General features: G+C 39.3%; 1 pseudogene; it reads right to left on the bottom strand.

Moving 5' to 3' along the window:
- LOC104861671 overlaps positions 1–8,337 on the bottom strand; it is a 38,272-nt pseudogene that overhangs the window by 13,371 nt on the left and 16,564 nt on the right.

Raw genomic sequence — 8,337 nt, 5'->3', positions numbered from 1 at the left:
CTCAAACTTCCCCATGAAATGGAAAGAAAAACAGTGCCAAATTCACTCCTTGAAGCCAGCATTACCCAACACCAAAACTAAGTGTTAGGGTTTAGATCTAGACTGTCCTCCAAAAGCCTCCTGTGTTCAGAGGTGGGGCTTGTGGGAAGAGACTGGATCAGGGGTGTGCTATACTCACTGGCACAGGCAAGAACTTCCCGAACAAAAAAATCCCGAGTGCACAAGAAATAATTCCAAGAATCGACGTATGGGATTCTATCAAATTTAAGTTTCTACACAGCATAAGAAACAATCAGCATGGAGAAGGGACAGTCTACAGAATGGGGAAAAGCTTTTTGCCAGATATTCTTCAGACAGAGGACTGATACCTACAATACATAAAAATAACACCTAAAAAATTAGGTGCTCCTAAAAACAAGATTCATTCAAAAATAGAAGAGGTACAAATGGCTAATAGATACATGAAAAATGGCCAGCATCTTTGGCCATTAGGGAAACACAAATCAAAACAACACTGAGATTCCATGTTATCCCAGTAAAAGTGGTTGCCCTCAAAGACTAAAAAGAAAAAACCCCAAATAAAGGATATTAGCACATGTAATCCTGCACAGACTTCTGATTTACTTGATACCCACTTACCCATGTTTCTGTAATGGTCTCTACCTTCTGTTGTAACCCTCCAGTTTCTTATATCTTGGAATAGATTTCCGTCTTAAGGTCTGGCTAGGCTGTGTCTCTCTGGAGTATCATTTCAATAGGAATAGCTATTATTTTCCATTTTTATCAAAGAGCCAAATTATTTTATAATTCCACAATGGTATGAAATGTATAATGATCCCTTATTTTAATATATTTTTCAAGACATTTATTTTCCCTAGCTACTCCAAGGGAAGCTAAAGCTTTTGCAAAATTTTTCAAAATATCTAATACACATTAAATATGTGTAACCTTCACAGAGATATTACATAACATAACATTTCTATAACTTTTACCTTCTTTTGAGTTCTCTGGTTCCAAAATTCTCCTGACCGACACTCTGCATTCTAGCGTTTTCTAGATTGTGCCATCGTCTCCCTTGTTTGTATTTCAGAATCTCACTCTGCCACTCATTGTCAAATGCATGAGCATCACCTACATTAAATACAGAAGTAAAGAGAATATGTACGTAGGTATCAACTGTCAGTAAGTGCCTTGCTTTCCCTCCTACTGCATGCTGGCCTGGTGTTTTCTTCAGCTTACCTTCGAGACAGAGGTGGGAAGCTGTTTTTTCGGTTAGGATAATATTCCCGCTCCTATATTTTGTTCCCCTATTCCTACTGATGATCTGGTTTTCACTACCTGTCTGAATATCATTTTATTCTACCCAGTGGACTGGTTGACCCAATCACACTCAATCATGATCTGAATCTGAATCATCTCACAGTGGTGTTCCTGTAGTGGGATGCTCCTTTTTGTTGTTTTTTTGTTGGTTTTTTTTTTTTCAGACAGGGTCTAACTACGTAGTTGCGACTGACCTGGAACTCATTGTGTAGCTCAGGCTGCTCTTGCACTCACAGCGATCCTCCTGCCTCAGCCTCCCGAGTGCTGGGATTACAGGTGGGCGCCACCATGCCCGGCTTGGGATGCTCCTTCTGTGGCTAGCATCCCTCTTCACCTCATCATCCTCCTGTTTAACCCAACTCGGGCCTGCCAGTTTAGGGTGTCATGGAAGTTTTAAGTAATGTAACTTCCATAACAGCAATAAACGTAGATGACAGCTCCTGTACTTTCAGACTTCCCTTATCATAATGTGTTCCTGAACTAAAATTTTTTTCAACATGTTACACTTAATGTGAAATAGTCAATGTAGGTTTAGATTGTAAAATTACAAATAAAGGCTACAAATAAAGGTGAAGGTATTGTGGCTTCCATCTTACTGCATAAGAATAATATATCAAACCTACTTCAGGTAGAATTCCTGCTTCTAAAATAATATAGTAGTTTAAAGCTTTTATTCTAATAAGACATTACTCAAAATAGATTATGAAAATAGAAGATGAATATGACTAAATTTCAATAATTTTACTTTTAAATTAAAATACAAATGACTGAATATTAGTATTAAAATAAAATTAACATTTGATTTAAATTATTACTATATTTTAACATACTTAAAGCTATAATGAGAAGGGTTAGAACATTAGGAAGACCTAAAAGCATTGAAGAATCAATGTAAATCTGGAAAATGAACGACTTACTTGATAAAATATATATATTATCTAGGGTACACCAGGAATTAAAAACTATACAAAAAACCCAAGTTTTCAAAATACGAAATAGTTTAACTAAATTGTGACTCACATAATATATATGATATAATACTTAGGTTATCACTTATAATGTTTTTTAAAAAATAATATGATGGGTGATTTTTACAATTAGAGTGGTGAATTAAAATAAGCACAATATAGAGCGATGAATTTAGCTCAGTGGTTTATCCACCTGCCTCTCAAGCTCAAGGGCCTAAGTTTGATCCCTCGTACAAATAATAATAATAATAATAATAAGCACCATATATGCTATACATAAACACTAATTTGAAAAAAAGTGATGTGTTAACACATACATAAAACTATTAAGAAAAAACACACTAAATTAACATTAGTTCTTGGATTTGGCATTCTACATGATTTTTACTTTCTTCATACTTTTCAGGTATACTCCCTTGATAAAAATACTTCAGTACTCATTTTACCTACTGGTAATATTACTAAACAACAGGCCAAATTCTATTTTCTAAGTATAAATCAAGAAAATAAATCATACCCCACACTGTCAGAAAACACTGTAAAAACATCGTTAAATGACTAAACCACAATTTTATTTCTTTGGTAGAGCATTCCTTGTACATGTTCTTCATAACTTACATCTTATGAAAATCAATCAAGTTCTCCAAATATAGCTGATAGTTTAACTTTATAGGAAAGAATATCTTTGTAATAACTTACTTTCACTCATATTGATGAACTCTTGAATGACTTCTTCATCTGTAGTCTTTCTCGTTCTTTGACAATAACATGACCTTAGTCATGGATATGATGACCAACAGCCATTTTTTCTAGTCCACCGTCAGAATCTCTCACTGCTTTCCTGGTTTCCTTTATCTGTAAAAATAAAATAAAAATAATATATAAACTAACTTATTTCTAAATTTCACAGAATCCTGTCATTTAATAAAGTAATCCTTAGATCTACCCCTCCAAAGATAACAAATAACTAGCTGGGTGTTGTTGCACCGATCTGTAATACTGGAACTGTGAGAGACTGAGGCGGGAGGATCCCAAGTTCAAAACCCACCTGGCCAACTTGTCATTTAGAGAGACTCTATCTCAAAAAAAGATCTGAAGCTCTAGCTCAATGTGAAGGCTGTAAGGACAAATTTTATTTATTGCCCTTTGCCGTGCAAGGTCTCCTAATTAATTTGGCTTGATCCGCTAAAAGAATGTCCACCAGCCTTAAATAAGTACAAAAGCGAAAGTTTATTGAAGGATATGCGCATACAGAAAACAAAAGTAAGAATGGAGAGGACAAAGAAAGAGGAGAGTCCTCTAACAGCAAGAGGGACTCTATCCGGGAAACTACCCTTAGGCTCTCTGGCAACAACACCTGAATGTTGGAGGAATTAGGTCCATCACTCGCAACACAGCACGGGTCTCTTCAGCAGTCCCTCCGGCTACATGTCTCAATCCCAGGCGTAAGACAGCAGCAGCAGCCTGGGCTAGGCGGGCTGTTTATATAGCTCTCTAGACAAAGGTAGTAAATCTATCTGTTCTTTTGGTGCGGAAAAAGGTGAATGTGCTTGCAGTCTTGTCCCAACCGGGCCCTGGCCAGGGGTTCGGGAGGGGCGGAATGCATCACATTCTTCATCTTGATGTTAAGAACATCTGGTCTTTTTAACAAAGTTCTCCCTGTTTGGGGAACTGGCCAGGTATCCAGGGAAAGAAGAGGTGAACTAGTGATTATGCGCCTTAGAGAGCCGAAAGCCTTAATCCAAGCCTTTCCAACTTAAAGTTTTAACTTTCCTTACAAAGGCTCTGCATTCTATCCCTAGTACTACATTTTTTAAAAAAAGAGTAACTATATTCAATTCTGTTATCAACTTACAGTAAAATTTTAGTAACAGGTCTCTGATATTTCCTAAAATGTTTAAAGTAAACATTTCTAGGACAAATAATGAATAGGATTTAACCTTTCTCCAAATTACAACAAAATACTTTAAAAGGACTTAATTACATAAAACTCAGTGCCCTTAACACTGTCTTTGACAATGTAATAGATGGAAGAGCGTGCTACATTCCTACCAGTACTGGCAACTACTTATCATTCATGTGGATGGGTCTGAATTTCATTGTTCCCACCGTGAACTCTATGAAAGCATTATTAGAATATTTATGATAGCAAAAGATTAATATTTTCAGACTTTATATATATAAGGCTTTGTCACTTTTAGCGAATCAAGATTAAAATATCTGATGAATTTGCAGAACTATGGCAAGGGTATTGTTAAGGTTATATGTTTGTGTATGGGAACTAAACAATTATTTCACATTCCTTAGTTTGGAAAACCTAAAATTTTACTGTAAGTCCTAATAAGGAAATGGAGGAATGGGAATACTCACACCACAATTTGTAGAAGCCAATAGTTGTGATCACTATGGTAACTGATAATTTCTAGATAAAGACGAATGTGCACATAACCTACAACCCAGCAATATCATTCTTAGGTCTTACAAGAGACCTGCATAAGGATTAATTAGTGCAAAGTTAGTTACACTTAAATATCTATCAACAGAAAAATAGATACAAATTTGTGCTTTATTAATATTTTGAGTAATACATAGAAGTAAAAGCAGAGAAACCAGGACTATATGTATCAACTTGAACAAATCTCAGAAGCCTATTACTGAGCAAGGACACATTCAATAATAATCCCAGTCATATAAAGTTGAGAGATCTGAAGAACTTATCTATTATGTTTCATGATGTGTACATAAACAATAAACTTATAAAAATACGCATAATAATGATAAACTTCAGACACAGGTAAAAGGTTGAGAAAGAGAAAAGGGGCCTGGAAGGAGCATACTAGAAGCTTTAATTGTATCTGTAACACTTTTTGCTTAAAAAGAAAACAAAACAAGAGACAACCTGAATCAAATAGAGAAGAATGTTATGATTTGAATAAACTGGGGGCAGAGATATGGTTATTCATTATATATCCTTTCTGTACAACTTGAAACATTTCATTTAGTTGACTATGGGTAGGATACTTCATGGACCAAGGGTTTCCTATTATTATCTTGTCAGTATGTGAAGATAAAAAGCAATCGATAGATATTTACATAACAGAAGTCATCCTCACAGAGCTGGGGGCAGAGAGGACAAAGAAAATACCATATACTAAATACAACTGAACTTTAACGGTTTTCCCAGTGATGAATGCCTCACTTACCACCATGCCTCTGCCGCCATCTTGCCACTCTTTACCAAATCAAATGTAGCAATTAATGTGATGTAGGCAATCTATCACCCCACAACTTCGGAAAGCTCTGAGAATGTCTGCAAAGTACTTACTCCTCCTGGAGCCCTACGGGTTTAAGTTGAGGCCTGGAAAACCTTTGGTGGCTCATCTCCTATTCTGGAGTAAGTCATAGCTGAGGAAGAGCAAAAGGAATGTCCACTTGGATCCACTGAAAGGTGATCCTACAGGCATAAAGAGATTATAGACTTAATGTCAGGTGAAATCAAAGAATTAATGCAAAAGGGGTCAAATAAGTAACAAAAGTAGCTATCTGTTCTACTAAGGACAGCATCCTACCAACACAATCCAAGTGTCACCCCCATAGCCTCCTTTACTTTTTTTTGGTACTGGGGAACGAACTTGGGTCCTTGTGCTTGCAAAGCAGGCGCTGGAATCACTGAGGTAAATCCCCAGCCCCCTCCTTCACTTTTGATACAAATTTCCAATCTCTGTAAAGTATAACAAGTGATCTGTTCAGATATCCTTAAGTCTTTGGGTCTTTGTACCTTATATTTAAATAAAGATGCTACGTCCTTAAAACCTGTGATACTCCCATAGTCTGAGTTTAAACCTTATTATAATATTGTCAATGGTGAGCTGATTAGCTATATTCCAAGAAGTTTCATTTGAACATTCTGAAATAATTGACAAATCCAAACTGGATGACTAAATTATTTAAATCATGTTTTTTTTTACTATTATGAGTAAAAAAGTATGAGTATTAGTACTAGCTGAAAAGTACTGTATTTGGATTGTATGGATCTAATCTAGTACCTAAATATCATTCCTGAAATTTGTTTTCAGAGGTTTAGTAAAATGCAATGTCATAGGTGCTATAAATCCTTTTAAGCAGACAGGGTATAAAGATTGAAAACATGAAAATTCATACAACATGTTCATTTACAAGAGCAACTCAGCAGAACAAATGTTTTTAAGGCTGAATTTTTAAAATTATGAATATTAACCAGAGTTTTTTGTCTAAATTCTAGGCTGTGAATTAAATTTAGTAGGACATTACCAGGATTTTTAGAAGATGGAGTAAAATATAAACTCTCAGAACATACTGTAAAGAGTACAGTCATTGTTTTATGAAAAAGAAGAGGAGGAGGAGGGTTATTGGGAGGGGAGCGGATTGGGGAAATCAAGAAGAAATGATATATCGTGCACTGGCACAAATTCTCTAAAGTCAGAGAAAAGGTGTAAAGATAGATAGAAGTGTGGAAAGACCAGAGCGGGTCTGCTTGGCTTCTTTTAGGGAGGCTCCAGAGTAGAGCTCTGGAGAAACTGAGGGCGAGTGTGCGGTCAGCTTTTGCACCACCCCAGCTCATCACATCCCTCCCACGCACACTCGCCTCATCAGAAATCTTTGTTTTTTAAATTGAGTTCATTGGTACATTGTAGGTACACAGTACAGTTACTTTCATCATTGGGATCTTGACAGGTGTTGGTTGACGGGTCTTGGTTCTCATTATTTCCCCTTGTCCCTGCTCTCCCTTCACCCCCTCCAGAAATCTCTGAGGTGCCTCCTCCTCTCTCCATATTCAAACTCCCAAGAGACTCAGAAGCCCCAGTGAGGGCAGCAGGTTTTCCCAAGGAGCTGAGACCCAGCCCATTCTTGCTGCTGTTGTTCCTTCCAGTTACCACATGGTTACCAAGAGGTACGGAGAATGCACATGGCCGCATGGCTGGGGAGGATCCCAAAGAATGCTGCAGGGTCCACAGGAGTTTCTAGTAGGAGAAGGGTGCTGGATGGCAGTGGCTGGGGTCATCGGGGGGCAGCATCACACACCTGTCCGGTGACTGGGCTGGGGTGGCTCCCATGCTGAACTCCATGGACAGAGGCTCAGCGTCGCCTCTGCGTATTCCTGGGCTGCTCACAGCATGGCCATGTCCCGGAATCTGCATGGTGGCCAGGGCAGCAGTACAGTGGCCCACTAAACAGAGCTCAGCACTGCCTCTCTTCACCTGGACTTATCATCCTTGCAGCAACAACTTGGTGGCTTCTTCATGGAATCCCTCACACATGGGCCTGACAAGAGGTGAGCAGGGAGGACTGTGAGATACAGTCATGGCTGTGCTGGACAAGCCTCACCCTCACCCAGCCTCCACATTTATCTGCACCCACACAGGAGGCTGTGCAGTCAGCAGGCTCCCAGGGGCCCAGCATGCTTTGCCCCCAGAGCAGCCTTTCTAGGGTAACAAGGGACAAATCAGCAAAATCCCCCTCCTATTGCTTCTTTGTCTTCCTCTGTCTTCTCTGAGGTGCCCTGTAGGCTCACAGTTTAAAGTGTGGATTAGACAGCAGTGCCCCTGAGGAGGCAGAGCTTAGTGGGAGGAAGTGAGGTCACAGGGGGCGTGGCTGGGACTGGGATGATGGGATCTGGCCTCTTCATGACTCTGCTTCCCAGGTGCTATGAGGTGAGGGTCTCCTCCTCCAACACTCCTGCCATGATGTGCTGTGCTGCCCCAAGCCCACAGTGACCCTGGACTGAACCCTCTGACGATGAATCTCAGGTGTCCTGCCACAGCCTGGAAAGCTACTACCACCACCATCTGGTGCCAACACTGTCGTTCCTCTCGTGGTGTCCCAGGCTGTCTTCCACACTAGATGACGGTATGACCGAGAGCTGGGAAGTTCCAGAGTCGAATCCGACCCTGCCCAGTTCTCCCTGTACAAATCTGGGATTTCACTTCAGCCCTCCATGAGTCATGCGCCTCCCTCCTCCCTAAAATCCCAGTGATCCTGACAGCAGGAAGAGGAAGAGCAGCCCTGGGCA

Source organism: Fukomys damarensis, unplaced genomic scaffold, assembly GCF_012274545.1.
Source record: "Fukomys damarensis isolate Sample0158 unplaced genomic scaffold, DMR_v1.0_HiC HiC_scaffold_37, whole genome shotgun sequence".
Classification (NCBI taxonomy): Eukaryota; Metazoa; Chordata; class Mammalia; order Rodentia; family Bathyergidae; genus Fukomys; species Fukomys damarensis.
The sequence above is the reverse complement of the archived record's forward strand: the minus strand, read 5'-3'. Positions and strand labels throughout refer to the sequence as shown.